Source organism: Narcine bancroftii, chromosome 2 (genome assembly GCF_036971445.1).
Source record: "Narcine bancroftii isolate sNarBan1 chromosome 2, sNarBan1.hap1, whole genome shotgun sequence".
Taxonomy (NCBI): Eukaryota; Metazoa; Chordata; class Chondrichthyes; order Torpediniformes; family Narcinidae; genus Narcine; species Narcine bancroftii.
The window spans coordinates 244,359,938-244,386,198 of NC_091470.1; the positions used below are offsets into that span (position 1 = coordinate 244,359,938).

Sequence of the window (26,261 nt, forward strand, 5' to 3'; positions counted from 1 at the left end):
TACAAGAATTGCCTGCAACTAGTGAGATTGGACTGTGATCCAAATAACTTTTCTAATCTTAAATATACATTACACACATTTGCGCTTAGTATTAGAGGGAGGATTATGTAGTTAGGTAGGTTAAGTAATAAGTTAAATTCTGTTTTCTTGTTCAATTGTAATTAAAAATACTTTTGTTTAAGTAACCCTGTGTTGTGGTGCATATCTATTGCTGCTAGTTTTTGGGGTCCTCTGGACTCCATAGCACTGTTATCTGAAGTAACACATAAACTTTTGGTGATGGGAGTAAATATTCAGCTAGTGGAATGCCTTGGTCAAATTTTGCTCAAAGCAGCTGTTGGAATAAAAATGGCATCTTGCAGGATGAAGATCTGGTTAATGCCATATGCCTTTGGGGTTAAAGTGCCTCCTTATTCCTGCTTAGTAAGAATCTTTATTAATGTTAAGTATATTGGTAAGGTTTTATCTGTAAACTTGAGAGGAGGGGAGTTAATTATGAGGATAGTACAGTTAATGTAGTGGTTAGTACAATGTTGTTACAGCGCCAGCGAATGGGTTCGAATTTAAATTTAAAATTTGTAATTTAAGGGAATTAAAGTGAACTTAATTAAGGACTACAATACTGATTTTTCTTTTCAAACTATTTTATATTTTGCACTGTCTTTTGTCTTTTAAACCGTGTATTCTTAATATTGGTGTATTAGTTAGGCATTGTAAGAACAGGTCTCAGAAAATTCTCATCTCTGGCATCTACCAATATCTGTAGGTCTGGATACCTGGGGTTTTACTGTATTACAAGTTTAAGAAAGAAAGTTTCTTTGAGCTCAATGGGTCATGAGGTAACCTTAAGCATAAACTTGATGGTGTAAAAACTTAACAAGAATTAAAAAAAAAAAGATTAGATAATGAAAATTTTAGTGAGATCCTTGAAGTTGTTGTTCCTGTCTAAGTTTTTAGATGTCAGGCTCCAAATTTGATGAGAGAGTTGAAGGTCAACCATTGTTGTGATATCAAGTGTGTTCCTGGATTTTGTCAAGGAAACTACCTTGCTAAATTCACTTTGAAAAGTAATGAGAAATATTTTAGCATGTTGTGTTGGGAAAGTATCAGGTTTGGTGGGTTCACAGAGACGAGTCTGGACACAAGTGCTACAATCAAAGGTAATTTTATTGAACAAAGGGAAAGACATCAAATGATGGCTATTACTCTGCTACTTAATAGCTAATATAGACATTCACATCAGACCCAGGTTGGACTCCAATATCAGTGGCTGCCTATCTTCAACACTGTATGAAACAAAAATTATAAACTGTATAAGCAAGCTCACTGGGCACAATGGACTGATACCACCGGCTGGTTGCCCTACCACACTCTCCCACACATCTACACACTTCATAGACAGGGCCTTTCAAACACACTTCCGATTCCCTGTACCAACAGATGTATGGCTCTGCAAGTACTGATCTATCGCAGTAGTACGTTCAACTAAGAGTATTGCACACCTTACCCGCAACTTCTCCAGCAATGTCCACAGAAGCAACTTGGCCTGGAGTGATGTCTGGGATTTGGACCAAGAGGCAGAGAGAGAGAAATGTGGTATCTGGCGATATTCATACTGTTCTGAGCTGGGCGTCTGGCCATTGATGACACTGAATCATTTAAAAGAGCCAATGAGAAGGTGTACACTAATGGGTGGATGGAGTCCAACCTTACTTAGCAGGTGATGCAACTTCCAAATAGGTTTCAGACAGGGAGGTCACGTATCCTTTGCAATCCCCAATGCTCCAGACAGGGAGGCCATGTGTTCGCCACAATGCACAAATAATACCCTTGGGATGAAAAACTTCTTACTCAGATTCCTTCTAAACTGTTTACTGCTGACCTTAATCTCCACCATTTGCCAATAGGAAAAGCTTCTTGGTATTTACTTCAGTAAAAGTTCAGCAGGTTGAACAATGTCCTTTATGCAGCATAGGTAAAGATACATAACCAACGTTTTGGGCTTGAGCCCCTTCATCAAAGAGAAGAGTTTGGTGTGGGGGGGGGGGTAAATGGGGTGGCAAAGGCAGAGATGATAGGTGGAGAAAGGTTGGAGGGAACAGCAGCAATGAGGGGGAAGAGGGATGGCTGGGTGGATGGAAGAACTGGAAATACAGGAAAAGCGGGAGGGATAAGAAAAGGTGAGCAGTTTTAATAAAAAGCATGAAAGTCAATGTTAATGCCATCTGGCTGGAGAGTGGCCAGGTGTTCCTCCAGTCTGTGGGTGGTCTGGGTGATTTACCTTATCTATGTATGCCTTTCATGTTCCTATCAGCTTACCATAGCTTCCTCTGCTCCAAGGAAAATAAACCCAGTTTATCCAGTCTCCTTCATATACTGTGCCAACCAGAACCACACACAATATTCCAGCTGTGGGCTCAGCAATGTTTCATGTTTGTATCAAGAGTTCCCTGTTCTTATACTCTACCCCTAATGAAAGCAAGCATTATTAATGCTTTATTTACCACCTTATCTCCCATAAATCATTGTCCCATATTGAAAAACAATTCATAATTTCATTACAATGCAATAAATACTCTTTACAATTAGACAAATCCACTTCACAAGAGAACACGCTCTTCTCATAGCTTATGCCAGAAGGATTAAAGCAGATATTAAAGAACTGGCTGTTTTCGAAGATGTTAAGAATGACTAAAACAAGAACCGTATTCCATTTAAGAACATAAGTTCCCTGTGCAATTGATGGTGCCACTTCAATGGTTAGATGATATTGCAGAGTAATCACATGTCTGAAAAATGTTATAACTTCAGTCTTTTCTGTTCATTGCGTCATTCATAGAGAGTGTTTAGGGACTGAGAGTTAGGTGGATGTTTAAATGTTTCTCTTTCAGTTGCCATAAAGACTAAACTTTATAAAATCACACCCCCTTCAAGACTTTCTATTCTGGCAGCTGTGTGAAGAAAATGATGAACATTTCCAGACGCTTCTGCTGCATACTGAGGTGAGATGGCTTCCAAAGGTTTTGTTGTACTCTGGGACACGATTGTTTCCTTCTTTCTCATAATGAGCATGGAGGAAAATCTTATTGATGCAAAGGCAAACTCAATTTATTTAACACATCTTTGCAAGGTAAATGCAATAACCTCATTGATAGGAAGGAAGCCATTGTTTCTTAAAATGCTCGAAGTACATTGGAGCAATACAAGACCTGGAAATTTTACTATTTCCAACTCTAATTAAGAATACAGATTTATTTTCCTTCCAGCAGAGGAGGCTGTGGTGAACTGATAAATATATGAAAGACATACATAGATGAGGTAAATCTCTCAGTGGTCAACCATTTCAATTCCGAGTCACTCTCCTGCGCTCACGTCTGACCATGGCTTTTACTCTCCAGCCATTAAAACAGGTCACCTTTTCTTTCCCTTCTCCCCTTTTCTTGTCTTTCCAGTTCTTCCACCCACCCATCCATCCCTCCTCCCCCTCATTGCTGCTGTTCCCTCCATCCTTTCTCCACCTATCATCTCCTGCCTTTGCCACCCTCCTTCTTTCCACTCCCCCACCCAACTCTTTTGCTTGGATGCCTGACAGCATTTTCTTTGCCTTCAAAGCCCGAAACGTCAGTTATGTATCTTTACTTTTGCTGCATAAAGGACACTGTTTGACCTGCTGAGCTTTTTCAGCATTTTGTGTTTTTACTGAGATAAATACCAAGAAGCTTTTCCTATTGGCTGATGGTGGAGATTAAGGTGAGCAGTAAGCAGTTTAGAAGGGATCTGAGTAAGAAGTTTTAAATCCCGAGCGTGGTTGCAATCTGGAAAACTTTGTTTGAGAAGGGGCAGAAGCAGAAAGTCTGATGTTTAACAAGCATCTGGATGTCCACTTTAATTGGGAAGGCTTTGTAGATTTCCTGACCAAATCCTGCCAAATGGAATTAGTAAAGTGCATGGACTTGTGGAACTGAACTCTATAGCTGTGGATGAATTTAATTGGCCCTGTTGATCAAAATAAATTATTGTTTTTAAATGTATCTTATTGTGGGACCCTGCTGTATGCTGCATACAGTAAAACCCCTGTTGTGTGGAATTCGAGTGATCAGCAACCTCAAGTAACTGGCAAAAAAAATGTGGAAAATAAATGTTAAAAAAAATCTTAAATAGGAATAAATAAAAATGTTAATTAAAAGTTTAAAATTGTAAAAGTAAAGGTTCTCTCAAGTAACATAAACCTTTGGTAGAGATGGGTGCAAGCAGAGTACCTTGCCTGTGCTTTACTCTTAGTAGCTGTTTGAATGAAGTTGTGTTTGAATAAAATGGGATCATCCAGGATGAAGAGCTGGTTGATGCCACTTGCCATTGGGCTTACTCTTTTAAGGTGTCTCCTTTTCCCTGCTTAGTAAGAGTCTTTATCATTGTTATTCAGTATATTAGTAGGGTTTTATCTGTAACCTTGTGGGGGGGGGGGGTGCGTTTAATTATGATGGCGGCATGGTTAGTGTAGCAGTTAGTGCAGCGTTGTAACAGTGCCAGTCACCAGGGTTCAAATTTAAATTTTGTAAGAGGTGGCAATTACCTGATTAAAGTGAACTTTACATAATTAAGGACTACATGACTGAATTTTTTTTCCAAATTACTTCTCTTTTAAACTGTTTATTCTTAATGCTGGTGTATTAGTTAGGCATTGTAAGAGTGAGTCTCAAGCAACCGGAAAACTTACAATAACATCTCACATCGACTAATCCCTGTGGGTGCAGGCTATTAGGGAATTTACTGGATTTTAAAAGGACAAAGTTTGATTCGTATTGGGGTTGTTGGCCATAAAATACTTTAAGTAACCAAATTTGATTTATTTATTTCAGTGTAGCTGAGCAACTATTCTTGTGACAGATTTGAGTGGTAGCAGGATTGTATTGGCTTAAATGTTTTTACCAATACATCAAGCAATAAACTATATTAAAGTTTTGATGGAGTGATAGTTCCAAGCAAGGAGGAAACAGAAAGGCTGTAGAGAGACTGGATAGATTAGGAGAATGAGCATTGGAATATGCCTTTGTGAGAGTTGTACGACTAGAGAATTTTATTACAGGAATGGAGCCCATTCGATCCAATAGTTTGGCCATGAATCCAGTTGCCGGCATCACACTTCAGAAAGGATAACAAGGGTTTGGAGAAGTTTCAGAAGACAACAAGCTGAATAAGTTCAAAGATGGGTCACTTCATTTGAGTAGGAAGAGTAGAAATATTGTGATTGTTTTTAAAGCCGAGAGGATCAGATGGAGATTAAAGAGAGGCAGTCAAATTTGAGATCTTTTATTTGAGAAATTATGTCCATTGACATGCAGATTGCTAACTAGATTAGTTCCTCTGTTGTTCAAGAGTATTGGCAAATAAATCTGATGAGAGATGTAGAAAAATAATATATTTTCATATTCAAACACATTTGTGGGTGGCTTGGAAAATGAATAAGATTAAGAAAGTGTAGGGGGTGTTTGGTTCAATAAACAGAAATTGAAAACATAAATACTGTAAAGCTCAGCTGTAATTTTAGCATTATGATGTTGAAAGAATGTAAAGGCCTCAGGAGAAAATGCATTGGAGGTTCCCCCCCCAAAGGTAATACTTCCAATGTCCAGTTGAATATTCAGAAGGTTTTGACATGTGGGATCCAAGGTGAGCTGGCTAATTGGATCCAAAATTGTCTTGGTAGTAGACAAAAGGTAGTGGTAGAAGGGTTTTATTCTAATTGAAAGGCTATGACTAGTAGTGTACTGTAGGGATCAATGCTGGGACTTTTGCTGTATATTAAAAACTGAAATATGAATGTTAGAGTTTGTTTAGTAAGTTTGTATTAATAAATTTCTGGATGAAATTAAAATTGGTGGTGCTAGAGATGGCAAATAAGGTTGCATAAGACTACAGCAGGATGTAGATCAGATGGAAAGTTGAGCAGAGCAAAGGCATAAGGAATTTAATTATGACATGTGTGAAGTGAGCCATTTTGGGAAGTTGTAGTCATTTACAGCAGCCATTCTCAATAGGGGCCCTAACCCCCACACACCACCCTCCTCACCTCCCCCCAGGGGTCACAGCACAAAAGATTTTTCTTTTCATCTCACGTAACATGAATATTTTCTGGTTTTTTTTAAAATATAGTCAGTAGGAGAGAAGTGTGGAAGAAACCAAATCTTGATAGCTTTGATTCAAAATTTCTTTGTCATCATGTAATAGAACAAACAATAGGGTGGCACAGTTGGTGTAGCGGTTAGCCCAACACTTATACAGCACCAGCGATCAGGATTGGGATTCAAATCTCGCACTGTCTGTAAGGAGTTTGTATATTCTCCCCATGTCTGTGTGGATTTTCCAAACATGATCAGGATGCATTGTGTTCGAGGCCCCTTGCTAGTCTGCTCACATGGTCGTGATCCTGTAGGGTCATCTCCTCTGCTTTTTCTCATTGGATGGCACTCCCCTCATTTCTGGTGCCTGTGTCAGTTCACTGCTCCCCAGAATATGCAACTCATCGTGTCCACTGCCGAGCACAGGCGCTGCCATCTTGGGTACAGATCCGTGGTTGCAAGATTTTACTTTAAAGACACCGTCGGTTCCTTTAACAGGTTGCCAGCATTAGGACTGGGCAGATGAACCCTCTGGAGCAGCACTGTGTCTCCACTCTCCACTCTGCTGTGTCCATGCCAGTGCTGCTGTTACAGAAGCTCTGGTAGTGTCTCCATTTTTTTTTCTTGCATAATTCATAGGGAAGTGAGCCTATAAACTGAGAAAAAGGTGCTGGCTGTCCACACTATCTATGTGTCTCATAATTTTGTCAATTTCTATTAAGACACCTCTCATTTTTCTTTGCTCCAAAAAGAAAAACCCAACCTCTGTTAACCTTGCTTCATAATGCATGTTCTCCAATCCAAGCAACATCCTGGTAAATCTCCTCTTCACCCTCTCCAAAGCTTACCCATCCTTCCTTCAATGAGGTGACCAGAAGTGAACACAATGCTCCAAGAATTGTATAACCTGAGTTTTATAGAGCTTCAACATTACCTCATGATTCTTGAAGAACTCAGTCCCCTGACTAATGAAGGCCAGCATATTATAAGTTTTCTTATCTACTCTATCAACTTGTGAGGCAGCCTTGAGAGATCTATGGATTTGAAACTCAGGGTCCCTCTGTTCCTCCACACTGTTCAGAATACTGCCATTAATCAGGTGCTTTGCCTATAATTTTGACTTTCCAAAATACATCAATTCACACTGAGCTGATTGAACGACATCTGCCACTTTTCTGCCCAACTCTGTATCCTGTCTATATCATATTGTAACCTACAACAACCTTCTACAGTATCCGCAATACTTCCAACCTTCCTGTCATCTGCTTTATTTTAAAATAAAATTTCTTGGGTATGATCTCTGCAGTACAACAGAATGCAAAGCACACAAACTCTTATTTCATCTTTTTCCCTAAAGAATCATGCAGTTTAATACTTCTGGCTCAAACAGATCCATAACCTTGGTTCTGGATTCGTTGGAGAGATATTCAGTGGACATGGTAAATTCCCTTTCCTGTTTCTCGTTGGTTTGGCCATCAATGAAAATCAACCTTGATGTGCATAGCCTTCAAAACCTCCTCAGAGGTGATGAGAGTTGCCAGCTATCACCGGAATCCAATCTGGCAGAGATTTGTGCATAGCAATTAAAAAATGCTTCTCTCTTTGTTGGCAGTATAAAATGTAAGAACTCCCATCCTAATAAAATAGGAAAGAACACAACCAGCAAGAACATCCTTCGACTCTGGAAAAGAGTGCTTAAAATCCCAGATCAGGATAACTATTGCAAAGAGGCAGGAGATTCTGCAAATGAGAAGTTGATCATCAATCAAATCATAATTTTCCCTATATCTGCCCTTCTCCAGGATAACCTTTTTGGTAATATTGTTCAAGGCATTTTTCACTTCCACATCAATTATTGGAAGAAGGTGGAACTCCACATAGTCGGCTATGGAGAGGCTGCCGACTGGCTTGTCATCAATCTTCCATTTGGAGAGAAAGCTCTTTGTTATTTGATACCTGGCCCACAACTATCATGTCGTTGGATGGTGTCTACTTTTCAAAAAATAATTCATTGGAGGAGATTATGAAAGGTGTTATACAAATGCAAGTTTTTGTAAAAGTTTGGAGAGAAAATAATTTTAGTTTTGTTTGAATAATTGGCATGTTTGCATTTCTGTGGAGCAAAATGCTTTTGTGTTGTCGGCATTGTTTAAACTTTTAACCTTAGGCAGATGTGTTCTTTCATGTTTTGGAGCTGGATGATTTCAAGTTTTAAAAGTCAAGACCTTTGTGCTTTCTGCAAATTAACAATGTCCTTTGGATGCTACTGGTAAATAATAAGGATGTGGGTTTTCGATGTGGTTTCAATTATGCTTTTTCGTTTACTTCTGTTGTGGTTATTATGCTTAGGAAGTTTTCAATATCCTTCCTGTGTTTAATTGCAACCAGCACTACTTTTACATATAGTCTTAGACCCTATGAATATTAACATCAAGTTTTGAAGCCTGTAACAATTGAGGACGTTTAAAAGGATTTGTTGAGCTAGCCCACTTGTTCATTTTTTTTCACAAAATATATTGAAAATTATAAATTTCTCCTCAAGGACTTTTTATTCTATGCTTTAATTTTTGAGCCACATTTGGCAAACTTAACCTGCCTGACCCCTGGCTTCAAGAAAAGTTGAAGTATGAGTTAAAGGAACACCAAATTAGAACAAGCTTTCCCTGGCTCTGCTTTTGCACATTTCATTTAAAAAAAACAAAAAAATTAATTGGGTGGAAAAAATTCTTTAATTTCATGTAAACTTCGATACTATTTCATATCCATATATCTGCAGTTTATGTACTTCTCTGAGCTTGAGGATATTAGAATCTGTTTCTCCAGTGTTCTTGTATTTCTGACATAAGGAAGGGAAATGGAATATGAGACGAGAGATGGCTATGATTGATTGGGAAAGGAGTTGGATCAGCAGTGGCAGGCATTGAGGAGACAGTTCATAAATCTCATCAAGGGAATATTCCTGTGAAGAATTTCTATTCCTCAGATCAGATACTATTTATTTTCATGTAATAAAACAAATGTAATATTACACATAATTTTTGAGTTTGGAATTTGAAAATTGTTGACATTTTAATAGACAAGCACTGTCAATGATGGGAAAACGATGCATCTCAATCAGTATCTGGGTGGTCAAGGCCACAGCTAAATCAGTATGATTATTTTTGAATATTTTATTTTTGATTTTTTTCAAAAATATACATAAAAAATCTTCAATAACACAATATATTAAACTTTTCTTTCAAACAACAAATAAAACATTCCCTCCCTCCCTCCCTCCTTCTATACATACAAATTTACTCACTGATAGAGATAACATGTCTTTTAAATATATAGAATACAGTTGGGAAAATCACTTTTGGGTATGCATTTATATTCCTTTCTCTTACTGTATTTGGGCCTTTATGTGGTCCAGGTATGGCTGCCAGATTTTTACAAAAGTCTCATACTTATTCCTTAAACTACATGTAATTTTTTTCCCCCCATAGGTTCGTTTCCACAGTCCATTGTATTAAAAGTAGAGTGGAATTAGACTTCCAAGTGATCGCAATACATATTTTATTGCTACCCTCAATGCTATTTTTATAAATGAGATTTGATATTTAGTTAATTTGTTGCTAATTTCAATAAAATTGCCTAGTAGATATACCTCCGAGTTGCCTGCGAAGGCCACTTGTTATCCTGGTTAATTTTTCAGCAATAACTTGCTAAAACGCCCTCATCTTTACGCACGGCCACAGCATGTAGAAAAGTTCCTATTTCAGTTCCACATCTGAAACGCATCTCTGAAATTTCTGCTTTCGATCTATGTAACTTCTGTGGAGTAAGATATAATTGGTGCAGAAAATTATACTGAACTAATCCTTATCTTGAATGTATAACTGATGTCATACACCACTCTGACCAGCTTCTTTCTGAGATAACTACACTCAATCCGACTCCCATCTTTCCCTTGTCCTCTGTAAGCCTGGTTTTGCACTTTCAGTTTGGAGAGCATAATACATTTTTGTTATAAATTTGGGTGCATTTCCCGTCCATACCGTTTGTTTCATTTCACTAGTTTCACATGGGGTCAACGCTGGTCCCCATTTTTCTCTTAGGAATGATCTTAACTGGAGAAAACAATAGAAGGTCACATTGGCTACCCCGTATTTATGTTTTAGTTGTTCAAAGGACATGTGTTCCTTCTGTGTACAAGTCTTTAATCCTTTGTGATACCACAAATTCAATATTCTATTGCCTATGTTCATAGGGAATAACATATTTTTACACAGTGGAGCTTTTATTGATATTCCTACTTTCTTTTCCTATACATTCATTAATTTCCTTTTACTTTCTGATTATATGTATTAGTATGGAATAATTTTTTTTAGTGATTAGACTCTTCATTTATAGATAAAATCCTTTGCTTCCCCTCCCCATTGAGTAAATTCCCATTTAAATCCAAGAAAGTTGGGAGGGGGGTTCTGTCTTCCACAAAGAAGGCTGAGAGAAATCTAGCCCGTACAGCTAGGTAGTATATTTTTTTAATCCGGAAGTGCAAGTCCTCCCAGCCTGTAGTCCCATGTCAGTTTTTCCAATGCAATTCTTGGTGCCTTGTTTTTCCATAGGAACTGTCTAATATGATTATTCAATAATTTAAAGAAATTTTTAGGTAACAGAATAGGCAACAATTGAAAAAGATATTGTAGTCTTGTCATTGCTTTCATTTTGACTTAATTAATCCTTCCCACTAAAGTAATCTGTAAATCTCTCCATTTTGTGAAGGTTTTTCCCTATCTTTCCCAAAAGAAGAACATAATTCAGTTTATACAGATTCTGAAAATTATTGTCTGTTGCCATTTCAAGATATTTTATTCCATTTGTCTTCCATTTTAAAAAAAATTACTTCCTTTTTGATACCTTTCACAATGTCAACATGTCAATGGCATTTTCTAGCTTTTGTCCATGTTTACTTTGTAGCCAGATACTCTTCCACATTTTTCTAATGTTCCTTGTAATTTTTCCAAAGATTTAACTGGGTCTGATAGGTGCAATAGCACATCATCGGCAAATAGACTAATTTTATGTTCTTCTTGTCCAACTTTGGAGCCCTTTATATCTGAATCCTCTCTTATTATCCCTGCTAGTGGTTCAATTGCTAGTATAAAAAGCACTGCAGACAGGGGGCATCCTGGGCTACTCGATCTACTCAAGGGAAACACTGCTGAGATCTGGCTGTTAGTTATAATTTTAGCTTGTGGCTTATGATGTAAAGTTTTTATCCAGTTTACAAATGTTCTGCCAGTGCTAAATTTTTCCATGTTTTAAATAGAAAGGACCATTCCAAATGGTCAAATGCTTATTCCACGTCCAGGGAGACTGTAATGCCTAGATTCAGTTTGAATTTTGCCATATAACCATATAACAATTACAGCATGGAAACAGGCCAATTTGGCCCTTCTGGTCCGCACTGATCCAAGTACCCTCCTCTAATCCATATCCCTCCGTCCTCCTCCCATCAATATACTTATCCAACTCTTTCTTAAATGACAAAATTGACCCTGCCTCCACCACCTTTCCCAGAAGCCCATTCCACACAATAACCACTCTGAGTAAAGTTCCCCCTCATGTTACTCCTAAACCTTTACCCGTCAACTCTCAACCAATTACCTCTTGTATCCATCTCTCCTACTCTCAATGGGAAAAGCTTTTCCACATCAACTCTATCTATCCCTCTCATTATCTTAAACACCTCTCCTACGTTCCAAGGAATAAAGACCTAATTTGTTCAGTCTCTCCTTGTATGCTGAAACCCAAGCAACATTTTTGTAAATCTTCTCTTCACTCTCTATCTTGTTAATATCCTTCCTATAAATCAGTGACCAGAACTGCAAACAGTACTCTAAATTTGGCCTCAATGCCTTGTACAATTTCATTACTTCCCAACTCCTATATTCTATGCACTGATTTATATAGGCAAGCATACTAAAGGCCTTCTTCACCTCCCTATCCACATGCGCTCCTACCTTCAGGGAACAATGCACCATTATTCCGAGATCTTTCTGCTCCACTGTATTCTTCAATGCCCTCCCATTTACCACATATGTCTTGCTTTGATTATTCTTTCCAAAATGAAGCACCTCACACTTATCAGCATTAAACTCCATCTGCCATATTTTTGCCCACTCCTCTAAGCAGTTTAAATCCCTCTGCAATCTTTGAAAACCCTCTTCATCATCCACATTTCCCATATTTTAGTATCATCTGCATATTTACTAATCCAATTTACTGCCCCATCCTCCAGATCATTAATATATATGACAAACGGCAACGGTCCCAGTACCAAACCCTGAAGTACACCGCTTGTCACCGGCCTCCATCCTGACCAACAATTATCTACTACTACTCTCTGGCACCTTCCTTCCAGCCACTGTTGAATTCATTTGACTATCTCCAAATTAATACCAAAGGACTTAGCCTTCCTAACTAACCTCTCATGCGGAACCTTATCGAAGGCCTTACTGGAGTCCATATAGACAACATCCACTGCTCTAACCTCATCAACATTCCTGGTCACCTCTTCAAAAAATTCAACAAGATTGGTCAAACATTACCTTCCATGCACAAATCCGTGTGGAGTGTCCCTGATCAGACGCTGTCCCTCCATATACTTATATATACACTATCTCTAAGAACGCTTTCCATCAATTTACCTACCACAGACGTCAAACTTACAGTTCGATAATTGCTAGGCTTGCTCCTCGAACCCTTTTTAAACAAAGGAACCACATGCGTAACATGCCAAACCTCCGGCACTATACCCGTCTCTAATGACATTTGAAAAATCACTGCCAGAGCCTCTGCTATTTCTTCACTAACTTCTCTCAAGGTCCTGGGGAAAACCATGTCAGGACCTGGAGACTTATCTATATGTATTACATTAAATAACCTTCCTAGACTATTTGAGAATCCAGTGGGGCAGAAAGATCAAGAGATAACAGTTCATCGTTCCCTGAAGGTAGAATCTCATGTGGATAGGGTGGTAAAGAAGGTTTTTAGTATGCTGGCCTTCACAAATCAAAGCATAGAACACAGGAGTTGGGAGGTGATGTTGAGACTATTCAAGGCATTTGTGAGGCCAAATTTGGAATACTGTGTGCAGTTCTGGTCACCGAGTAATAGGAAGGAAATCAACAAGAGTGCAGAGAAGACTTGCAAAAATGTTACCTGGGTTTCACAATCTAGATTATAAAGAAAGATTGAGCAGATTGGGTCTTTATTCCTTGGAGCGTAAAAGGTTGAGGGAGGATTTGATAGAGGTATTTAAGATTATGAAGGGGATAGATAGAGTTGATGTGGATAGCGTCTTTCCCTAGATGGTAGGAGAGGTTGAAAAAAGAGGTTATGTGTTAAGAGGCAAAAGTTTAGAAGTAACATGAGGGGGAACTTCTTCCCTCAGAGAGTGGTGACTGTATGGAATGAGCTTCTGCGAGAAGTAGTGGCAGCAGGATCCTTTTTGTCATTTAAGAAAAAAATCGGATAGGTATATGGATGGGAGGGTAATGGAGGGTTATAGGCAAGGTGCAGATAGGTGGGACTAGAGGAGTGTACTTGGTTCAGTGTGGACTAGAAGGGGCGAGATGGCATGTTTCCATGCTATAATTGTTATCTGGTTATTAAAGACTGTTACACAGAAGGAACTCTTATGTCCTTTGAACAACTAAAACATAAATACAGAGTGGCCAATGTGACTTTCTATTGTTTTATCCAGTTAAGATCATTCTTAAGAGAAAGATGGGGACCAGCGATGACCTCATGTGAAACTAATGAAATGAATGGTATGGATGGGGAATGCACCCAAATTTATAACAAAAATGTATTATGCTCTCCAAAGTGAAAGTGTAAAACCAGGCTACAGAGGACAAGGGAAAAATAGGAGTCAGATTGAGTGTAGTAATCTCAGAAAGAAGCTGGTCAGAGTGGTGTATGACATCAGTTATACATGCAAGATATGGATTAGTTCAGTATAATTTTCTGTACCGATTATATCTTACTCCACAGAATCTTACTCCATAGATCAAAAGCAGAAATTTCAGAGATGTTTCAGATGTAGAACTGAAATACGAACTTTTCGACATGCAATGTGGTCGTGCGTAAAGATGAGGCCATTTTGGCAAGATATTACAGAAAAATTAACCAGGATAATGAGTGGCCTTCGTGGGCAACTCAAAGATGTATGTACTAGGCAATTTTATTGAAATGAGCAACAAATTAACTAAGTATCAAATTTCATTTATAAAAATAGCATTGGCGGTAGCAAAAAAAAATTGCAATCACTTGGACGTCCAACTCCCTGCTACTTTTAATGCAATGGACTGTGGAAATGAACAGCTGTATACCTATGGGGAAAAAAATCACATATTTTAAAGAGTAAATATGAGACTGGCACTTGCTGGAGCTGAAAGAAATCACTGCTGCCACACTGAGGGTTGTTAATGATTGTTTTTATTCAAATTCAGCGCACCCTTTTAAGGGCAGCATGAGCTCAGTCACCTGGTGCATTGTGACATCATAAGTGCTGCCCAGAGTGGGCGCTGGAAAGGATGCTTGAGTCAGAGAGAAACATCTGATGACGCCATTTCCCCATGGCTTCCCCGCCATGTGGCGATACAAGCAGGGCCAGTTCCTGGTCCACATAGAGGCCCAAATACAGTAAGAGAAAGCAATATAAATGCTGATATTATACCTACCCAAAAGTGATTTCCCCAACTGTATTCTATATATTTAGTGATATGTAAGCTCTGACAGTGTGTGGATTTGTATGTATAGAAGGAGGGAGGGAGGGAATGTTTTATTTGTTGTTGTTTGAAAGAAAAGTTTAATATATTGTGTTATTGAAGATTTTATGTATATTTTTGAAAAAATAAAAAATATAATAAAAAAATGATATTGGCTGTATCTTGAGCTGTACCCCCAGCTCAGCTGTGTTCAGCTGTTCCCAAGACCACTTCTGTGCCACTCCCCATCAGTCTTTCATGTGATGTCCCTGGCAGAGCTGCTGTTTCTCCAGTTTTTGTTTTTGGTTGCCTTGGTTGTTTCGTACTAGTTTTATCAATTTTTGAAGATGAAATTATGATTTTTGAACTTTCAAACCATTTCTTAATACTTTTCCTGGTGAGCTCTTTCAGAACACATTTGCTCAGATCCTCTGCATGAACATGCTCTCTTTCCACCCCCCCCACCCCCACCCCCACCACCACACAAAGTATAATTTTATTACATACCTGTAAAATCTGTGGGAAAGATTTTGGTTGCAGAACACAAGGAACATTGATATTGCCATGCTAAATTTTGTGTGTTCAAGTGCCAGTGATTTGAAACATATTTAGAAGAAATTAATGCAGACTGACATGAGGTACTTCATCACACTGATTTGAGATGGCTCAGCAGGGATTTTGTCCAGGAATGGTTTCAGAATCTACTACTGGAGGTCAAAGCTAACTTGCAGAATAATTAAATATTTTCTAGAGAATGGCAAGTATTTTTGTCATTTGTTTATCTCACTGCCAGTTTCAATTACATGAATTTTCAGCTTCAATATATAAAAAAATATTTCTTATAAAAAAAAATATAGACAGAAAAACATTTAGATAAGTTCATAAGAAGAACTTTTTAACCCTGAAGGCAGACGAAATCTGGAATGCACTGCTTGAGGATTTGCTGGAGACCGGTACTCTCTTAACACTGGAGAAGTATCTAGATAGGCACTTGAATTGCTGTCGTACAATAGGTTACAGACCAAGTGCTGGTAAATGAGATTATTATAGATAGGTACCAGAAGGTCAACATGGACATAGCACATCAAAGTGCCTGATTCTACAATGAATGTCTCTATGGCCGAGAACTTATTCCTGACTTCACTAGCCAAATTGCCTTTTCATTCTTGATTGAAACAGTTCTTTACACAAAATGATCCCTGAAGTTACTTACCTACCCGCAAGTATTTTGAGAGCAGGGTGGTATTTCAGCAATCCTCTTCAGCAATTGTGAAAAACCTTCAGTATTCATTTAAGCAGCACTTTTCTAATGGTACAGAAATACTGAAGTTATTTGTTGACCCAGGTTCAGTTGAATAAACTATTCAGCTTGAGCTTACCATATTGTAGAGTTTTACAGCAATTAGCCAAAGATGAATTAATCCTCAAAGCTAGCCAAAATGGTGTCTGGTAGCCATGAAACTTGTTTGACACCAGCAACACATTCATTTCCCATCTTGTCTTTTCATACTTTTCAAAACCGAGCACTGTGATTTTGAATGAGTTTGGATGAGGTAGTTAAAAAGTGGTTTTAAACACTGAAGAAAATTCAAATCCTGTACTTAATGAAGTTGATGGCCCAGATCTAATTCTTAGGAGAGGTTCAGAAACCAAGGGAACTAACCAAGTATAATGGCCCAGCATTTATTATTTTATTGAGCTATTCATCAAGAGAAAAGTAAGATTATTAGGGTGGGCTTGTGGAGCCAGTCGACCTGCTTCTCCTATTGTGATTCTCCAAGGACGGTACTGACAGCTTTGGAAACTGGAGCCGAGAAGTGTGACATGGATGCCTCGGGCTTGGGTTCACCACTAGACAGAAATGAGTACTTGTGGCTTTTGAGGTTTCAAGTGCACTGGAAGCAGTTGCATAGGAGGAGGCAATGGGATCCACAGACACTCGATGTCTCTGAAGGGGTTCTCTTTTGTTTCTCTTTCCTTTCTTCGTTGTGACGCTCAACTAATAGCACCCTCTTTTCTCCTTTTACAGGGCAAAGGAAATCATTTTTGTTTCTTTTATGTACATTTAAATAAATGCAATCTTGGATTTTGACAGTAGTCAGGATAATTGGTTCCATCTACTTTATGCAATACTGCTTAAAACCAATCAGGAGTTGGAGAAATGCAGAATAGAGGGGAGATTTTAATCTCACCCATTAAGTAGGGAACTGTCATGTTGCTTGTCAAATCTAAATTTCCATTCACTTTGGATGGAATTTAGAATATTTGGCTAATTTATCAAGCAGATTGAGCTAAATTCCTGGAGAAAGAAATCTATCTTTACAAGGTAAGCTTTCATCAGTGGGGCATTGAGAGGAGGAGGTGAGTTCATAGAAGAGTGAAGAAAATCAAAGAGAGACCAGTAGGTGCATATTCAATGAAAGTGGCAAATCAGGTAGCAGGGTGAAGAAAAAGATGTTTGACATGATTGCCTTCATCAGTCATGGCATTGAGTGCAGAAACTGGAATGTCATGTAACAACTATGCAAAGTATTGGTAAGTCCACTCTTGGAATATTGTGTCCAATTCTGTTTGCCCTGCCATAGGAAATAAATCATTATGTTGGAAAGGGTACAGAAAAGATTCACGAGAATGTTACTGGAGGGCTTGATTTATAAGGAGTAGCTGCGTAGTCTGGGACTTCTTTCTCTCCCAGAAATATCGGAGGCTGATGGGTGATCTTATAGAGGCATATAAAATTATGAGGGGCATAGACAAGATAAATAGTCATAGCCTTTTACTTCTGGATATGGAATCAAAAACTAGAGAACATAGATTTAAAATAAGATGGGAAATATTTAAAAGGGTCCACTTTCACACTTTTATGTGAAATAAGCAGTCAAAGGAAGTGGTGGGGGGAGGGGAATACAATTGCAATGTTTAAAAGACACCTCATGACAAAAGGCAAAGGAGGAAAAACCCAACACCCAACCCCAACCAACCAATTTTCCCTTGCAACCGCTGCAATCGTGTCTGCCTGTCCCGCATCGGACTTGTCAGCCACAAACGAGCCTGCAGCTGACGTGGACTTTTTACCCCCTCCATAAATCTTCGTCCGCGAAGCCAAGCCAAAGAGAGAAAGAAGAGACAGGTACATGGATAGGAAAAAGTTAGAGGATCATACTCTGGCTGATACAGACAATTTGTTTGCCATGGACCAACTGGGTTGAGGGCCTATTTCCATGATATTATAATCTATGACACTAATAGGATTGTGCTAGATCATAATGTACATTTAATCCACACTTCATATGTACATATTTTGTACTGCAACCTCACTACAAGATTATAACAACCCAGCATTAATTTTGCTGTTTATTTCCTTCATGCAGACCCAAAGAGTGAAATTTCATGAGTGGTGAATACCAGTTGAAACCAACTAATGCTAATTAATTCCATGTCTGCATTTCAAAGGTGCTTTGTGGAACAGAGAACATTGTAGATGATGGAATCCACATATCTGAACCTTTTCCTCAAATTCTAATTCCCCTTGTTATGGGCCCAGAGGACCTCAAAACCCAGCAGCAATAGAAATGCATCAAGACAAATGGTTACTAAAACAAAAGTTTCTTTTAATTATCTTTAAACATGAAAACAGGATCAAACTTTAACTTATTACTATTAACTTAACCTAATTTAACCCCCTTCTAATTCGAAGCGCACTTATATGTAATGTATGCGTAAGTTCCGAAAAGTTCTTTGATTCACAGTCCAACCTCACTTCTCACTCCTCCAAATTCACTGGTTGCAGGCAATTCTTAAACTGTGCACGTATTTAACATTTATGAATTTCACCAGGCTTTGATGCTTGAAAGGTAAATGGTTACTGCTCAGGAAGGTTCTTGTTGGTATTCAGAGAGAGATTTGTTGCTCGTTGGACACCCACAAATGATTCCTTTAACTCAGCCACTTCAGTGTCTTGCTGAAGAAACTTGCCCCATCAGGGTTTTCCAGATGATAATCTCTTTCTTTCAGGTCACCCTGATTTCAAATAAAACATTATACAGCCAGCCATCTCCTTTTGTATGGACCACAAGGGCTTTGACCAGGCTCAACTAAGCACTCACAATCTTTCTTTAAAATGGGGTTTTTCCACAAGCTTTCCAGCTTGTCCCAGCTGGTGCTGTAAAACTGAATTCTCTCTCACTCACACACTCGCACAAAACCATATGATCCGCTTAGAAAAGCCAACTGCACTCAGGCAGACTGTGGTTTTGCAAAACAATAATCCATTACTCCAGAGCATGTCCAATTAACACCTATTTAGGAAGTCCTTATGGGCATTTTGAAAAGGCACCTAGAGCCTGGACTTGAGTAGAGCTCTGGCATTTTAAATGAGATCTGTTTTGAAGTGTTTGTGACCTACACTTTAAAAAAAAACCTGCCACAGTTCATCTCCTTTAAAATGAATCTATATACAATATAAAATATAACTTAATCTGTCACACCCTTCAGGCCACAATCTCTCCTGATTTAAATGTTTTGGATTGACTGAGCATTTGGCTTTTTAGTACCCTCTTTCCCAACAAAATCTTGCTCGTGCATTTCTTAGAACCATAGAACACTACGTTTTGCGCTGAAACATAATTCCACTAGACTCACTGACCTGCACCCATTCCATAACCCTCCAGACTGCTTCCATCATATATCTATCCAGTTTATTGTTATAACTTAAGTGAGCTTGTATTTATCATGTCAGATGGCAGGTCATTCCACACTCCTTCCCCTCTCTGTGAAATTTCCCCAAACCTTTCCCCTTTCACCCTAAAGCCACATTTTCTTGTATTTATCTCTCCTAGTCTAAGTGGAGTCTACTCGCAGTTACTCATTATTTTGCTGTTTCAATAAATGTAAACAACTACTGTATTTGCTCTTTTATTCTTTTTTCTAAAGTTGATCTCATAATTTCTCACACCTGACAATATTTTGCCCACTACTAATCCACATGCCTTTTCAAGTTTTTTGTGTTCACGTCACAACTTAAATATTTTTGTAACATCTGCAAATTTTATTATAGTACAGACTCAATCCCTTCACTCAAAACATCAATTATAAATAGTAATGATCACTGTGGCACTCCGGTGACTGATAGTCAATCTATATGTATCCCATTTATTTCAACCCTGTTTTTCTTAGCTGTCTTTATTTGACAGTAACTCACCTATCCATACATTTATATTCACCCCTAGCCTGTGCACTCTTATATTATGTGGTACCTTCTTCTTTCTTCTTCTCTTTGGCTTGGCTTTGTGGACAAAGATTTATGGAGGGTTAATGTCCACGTGAGCTGCAGGCTCATTTGTGGCTGACAAGTCCGATGCGGGACAGGCAGACATGGTTGCAACAGTTGCAAGGGAAAGTTGGTTGGTTGGGGTTGGGTGTTGGGTTTTTCCTCCTTTGTCTTTTGTCAGTGAGGTGGGCTCTGTGGTCTTCTTCAAAGGAGGTTGCTGCCCGCCGAACTGTGAGGTGCCAAGATGTACTGTTTGAGGCGATATCAGCCCACAGGCGGTAGTCAATGTGGCAGGCACCAAGAGATTTCTTTACGCAGTTCTTGTACCTCTTTGATGCACCTCTGTCTCGGTGGCCAGTGGAGAGCTCGCCATATAATATGATCTTGGGAAGGCGATGGTCCTCCATTCTGGAGACGTGACCTACCCAACGCAGTTGGATCTTCAGCAGCGTGGATTCGATGCTGTCGGCCTCTGCCATCTCGAGTACTTCGATGTTGGTGATGAAGTCGCTCCAATGAATGTTGAGGATGGAGCGACGACAACGCTGGTGGAAGTGTTCTAGGAGCCGTAGGTGATGCCGGTAGAGGACCCATGATTCGGAGCCGAACAGGAGTGTGGGTATGACAACAGCTCTGTATACGCTAATCTTTGTGAGGCTTTTCAGTTGGTTGTTTTTCCAGACTCTTTTGTGTAGTCTTCCAAAGGTGCTATTTGCCTTGGCGAGTCTGTTGTCGATCCTTGCATCCGATGAAATGGTGCAGCCGAGATAGGTAAACTGGTTGACCGTTTTGAGTTTTGCATGCCCGATGGAGATGTGGGGGGGTGGGGGGCTGATGGAGGACCTCCGTTTTCTTCAGGCTGACTTCCAGGCCAAACATTTTGGAAGTTTCTGCAAAACAGGATGTCAAGCGCTGAAGAGCTGGCTCTGCTTGGCAACTAAAGCGGTATCGTCTGCAAAGAGTAGTTCACGGACAAGTTGCTCTTGTGTCTTGGTGTGAGCTTGCAGGCACCTCAGATTGAAGAGACTGCCATCCGTGCGGTATCGGATGTAAACAGCATCTTCATTGTTGAGGTCTTTCAATGCTTGTTTCAGCAACATGCTGAAGAAGATTGAAAAGAGGGTTGGTGCGAGAATGCAGCCTTGCTTCACGCCATTGTTAATGGAGAAGGGTTCGGAGTGCTCATTGCTGTATCTGACCCGACCTTGTTGGTTTCTGTGCAGTTGGATAACCATGTTGAGGAACTTTGGGGGGCATCCGAGGCGCTCTAGTATTTGCCAAAGCCCTTTCCTACTCACGGTGTCGAAGGATTTGGTGAGGTCAACAAAGGTGATGTAGAGTCCTTTGTTTTGTTCTCTGCACTTTTCTTGGAGCTGTCTGAGGGCAAAGACCATGTCAGTAGTTCCTCTGTTTGCGCGAAAGCCGCACTGTGATTCTGGGAGAAGATTTTCGGCGACACTAGGTATTATTCTATTTAGGAGAATCTTAGCGAAGATTTTGCCTGCAATAGAGAGTTTAAATAGCACAATATTTTATGCCTTTTGAAAATCTAAATATGTTATTTCTACTTGTTCCCTATTATCTACCCTGCTTGTTAGAACCTCACAGAATTGTAGCAAATTGTCAAACATTTTCCTTTCATAATACAGCATTTGCTCTACTCATAGTCTTTTCATGTTATTCTGTGAATAACAATACAGGTATACCCCGTTTTATAAATACTCAATTTTTGAAAATTAGCTTTTACAAAGAAACCTATGTTTGCTTTAACGAAAGAATTTGAATGGGTTTTCGCTTTTACAAAAATAGCCCCCAATAGTAGTAAATGGGTCTTTGATTTACGCCATTTCAGCTTACAAAAAGTTTCATAAGAACACTCAAGTTTCATAAAGTTGGATATACCTGAATTACATATGCAGTTTTCCAATCTCTGGATGCCCTCAAGAATGAAGGGAATTTTTATGTATTGCGACCATTATACCCACCATATCTGCAGCTACATCCTTCAAAACACAAAGGTGCAGCCATCAGGTTTAACTTTAAGTTCCTCCTTCTTATGTTTCAGCTTAGAAGCCTATTGCTATGGGAATATTTTAGAGGACATTACCTTGAAGAATGATCCACTGTAATTCTTTTAAATCTCTGCTTCTTGTTATTAATTCCTGGTCTCATCCTCAGGCACTAAAGTTTACTTTAGCTAATTCCTCTTTCGATATATAGTATCTGTAGGAGCTCCTGATGTCTATTATATTATTTGCTGGTTTACTCTCATACACTGTATTTAACTTTCTTTATAGTTTTAGTCATCCTTTGCTGGTTTCTAAATATTCTGATTTGATACTATCCTACTTCAGTTTTCCTTGGAAGGTCATTTGCTTAGAACCATAGAATTCTACAGCACAGGCCATTCATTCCAACCAGTCTGTGCTGACCATCATCTCCCTAGTCCCACTGACCTACTCCCATTCCAGAACTCTCCCATCCATGTATCTATCCAATTTATTTTTAGAACACAAGTTTGAGCTCGCATACACCAATTCAGATGGTAGCTTATTCCACACTTCCACCACTCTAAGTGAAGAACTTCCCCCTTTTGTTCCCCCTAAACCTTTCCCCTTTCAGCTTAAAATTATGACCTCTCTTATTTATCTCCCCAAATCTAAGTGGGGAAAAAGCCTACTCGCACCCACTCTGTCTATGGTTCTCATAATCTTGTTAACCTCTATCACATCTCCCCTCATTCTTCTTTGCTCCAAGAAATAAAGTCTTAACCTTTCCCTGAAGACCCAGTAACATCCTGCATTCTTTCAATCTTATTGATATCCTTCCTGTAGTTAGGCACCTAGAACTGCACACAATATTCCAAATTTGGCCTTAAACAACTTCAACATAACATCCCAACTCCTATACTTAGTACTTTGGTTTATAAAGGCTAAGATGTCAAAACTTTCTTTACAACCCTGTCTATCTGAGACACCACTTACAGGGAATTGTGTATCTGTCTTCCCAGATCCCTTTGTTCCTTCACACTCTCAGTGCCCTATCGTTTACTGGTTTGTCCTTTCAAAGTGCAACACCAGACAATTTAATTTTAATTTTAACAGTTTATGGCAAGGAAACAGGCCACTTCGGGTCACTCAAACAACTCCGCTAGCTCCCCCCACCTATTCTCTGCCCATAATCCTCTAACTCCCTCTTATCCATGTATATATCCAGCCTCCTCTTAAATGAAAGAATTGACTCTGCCTCAACTATTTCCTCCAGAAGATTATTCCATTCAGCCACCACTCTCTGAGTGAAGAAGCATCCTCTAATATTTCTGCTAAAATTTTCCCCCTTACCCTCAACTTGTGTCCTCTTATTTCAACCTTCCCTGCTCTCAGGGGGAAGAGTCTACTTGCATCTAGTCTATCTATTCCCTTCATAATTTTAAACACCTCTATCAAATCCCCTCTCAGCCATCTATATTCCAATGAATAAAGTCCTAACCTCTTCAATCTCTGTACTCTAGGTATTTTAAGCCAGGCAACATCCTTGTAAATCTTCTGTACCCTCTCTATCTTATCTATATCCTTACTATAATTTGGAGACCAGAACTAAACACAATACTCCAAACCTTGCCTCACCAATGCTTTAAATAGTTGCAGCATCACTTGCCAGCTCCTATACTCTTAGCTATGATTTATGAAGGCTAGCATACCAAATGCCTTCTGAACCACCCTGTCAACATGGGAATCCACCTTCAAGGAATGCTGCACCATAACTCCAAGATCTCTTTGTTCTTGTGCATTCCCCAATGTCCTCCCCTTTACTACATATGTCCTATTTTGATTATTTTTACTGAAATGAAGCAACTCACACTTCTCTACATTAAATTCCATCTGCCATCTTTCAGCCCAACTCTCCAGACAAACCAAATTCCTCTGTAATCCCTGAAAACCTTCCTCACTATCCACCATTCTCCCTATTTTTGTATCGTCTGTGTATTTACTTACCCAGTTACCCAGTTTTCTGCATTATTTTCCATTTTCTGGCCCATTTTTCTGGTTGGTCCAGATCCCCTTTGCAAGTTATGAAAGCCTTCCTCGCTGTTCACAACACCTCCAATCTTGGTATTATCAGCAAACTTGCTGATCCAATTTACCACATTATCATTTTGATCATTGATATAGACAACAAACAACATTGGTCCTAGCACTGATCCCTAAGACACGCAACCAATCACAGGCCTCCAGTCTGAGAAGAAATCATCCACTATCACTCTTTGTCTTCTCCCATTCAGCCAATTTCAAATCTATTTTACAACCTCACCATGGATACCTAGTGTCTGAACCTTCTGAACTAACCTCCCATGTGTGACCTTCTCAAAGGCCTTACTAAAGTCCATGTAGACAATATCCACAGCCTTTTCTTCATCTACTTTCTTGGAAACTACCTCAGAAAACTGTTTTGTTAAACATGACCTACCATGCACAAAGCCATGCTGACTATCCTTAATAAGCCCTTAGCTCTCTAAATATTTGTATATCTAATCTCTGAGTATCCTCCAATAATTTATCCACTACTGACGTCAGGCTCACCGGCCTTTAATTTCTTGGTTTATTTTTGGAGCCTTCTTAAAACAACAGAATAACATGAGCTATAGTGAGAGACAATGTAAGATCTAAGGAGCAGTATGTTGAGTCCATCTGGGTAGAGATCACAAACAGTAAAAGGAAAAAAAAAATCATTGGTGGGAGTTGTCTATTGCCCACCAAATAACAATAGCACAGTGACACAGGCAATAAGCCAAGAGATAACTGAGGCATGTAAGAATGGAATGACAGTTGTCATGGGGGACTTTAAAATCCATGTAGATGGGGAAAATCAAATTGGTTGAGTTGATCTGGAGGATACATCTGTGATAACTTTCTTGAGCAGCATGTTAACGAACCAACAAGGGAGAATGCTATTTTAGATCTAGTATTGTGCCATGAGATAAGTAAAATTAATGATCTAGTAGTTAGGTCTTGGAAAAAGCAATCATAGTATGAATGAATTTCTCATACAGATGGAGGGTGCAATAGTTAGATCTAAAAATAGTGTATTATGCTTGAATGGGGAGACTACAACTGGATGTGAGGAATTGGTCAGCATGGACTGGGACACAGGCTAGTTGTCAGAACAGTTGAGGAACAGTGCAAGACTTTCAGATTTTTCAGTGTTCAATGGAAATATATTTCCATTTTTAAAAAAATAAGGGCAGTAAGAGAGGAAAAAGCCAGCCTTCGTTAAGAAAATAAAGGAAAGTATAAAATTAAAAGCTCGTGTGAATAAAGTCACCAAGAATAGTGGGAAACTGAAGGAATGGAAAAACTTAAAAAGGCAACAAAGGACAACCAAATGAGAAATAAGGAAAGGAAAGAAGGATTATAAAGGTAAATTAGTACAAAATATAAAAACAGATATAAACTTTTTAAATAAATGTATAGAATAGAAGAGGGTGGCTAAAGTCAATATTAGTCCCTTGGAAGATGAGAAAGGAAAATTAATATTGAGTAATGAGGAAATGGCCGAGACATTGAACAGATATTTTGTGTCAGTTTTCACGGTGAAAGACATGATCAGCATGCCAAAGAATGGTGTTAGGGATGTGAAGGGAGGTGAGGCCTTGACAAAAGAGATAGTGATGAGCAAACTAATGGGACAGAAAGCGGACAAATTCCCTGGTCCTGATGGGATGCATCCCAGGTTAATGAAGGAAATGGCAGGAGTTATAGTCCATGCATTAGTAGTGATTTGCCAAAATTATCTGGATTCTGGGCAGGTTCTGGCAGATTGGAAGACAGTAACTGTCATGCCACTTCTTAAAAAGGGATTTAGGCAGAAGACTGGTAACTATCGGTCAGTTAGCTGAACGTTTGTAGTCGTGAAAATGCTCAAAGTTGTAATTACGGATGAAATAGCAAGACGTTTAAAACTAAGGGGTTCCATCAGGCAGATGCAGCATGGATTCAGAAAGGGCCGGTCTTGTTTGACAAATTTGGTGTTCTTTGAGGATGTAATCGATGTGGTAGATAGAGGGGAACAAGTTAATGTATATTTGGATTTGCAAAAGGCATTTAATAAGGTGTTGTA

General features: G+C 39.0%; 1 protein-coding gene and 1 pseudogene across 24 annotated transcripts in view; one reads left to right on the forward strand and one right to left on the reverse strand.

Annotated features, from left to right (window-relative positions):
- The window catches only part of sugct (succinyl-CoA:glutarate-CoA transferase), a 544,214-nt gene that overhangs the window by 124,039 nt on the left and 393,914 nt on the right, over positions 1-26,261 (forward strand). The window lies entirely within an intron of this gene.
- LOC138752222 (signal peptidase complex subunit 2 pseudogene) lies at positions 7,454-24,330 on the reverse strand (annotated as a pseudogene).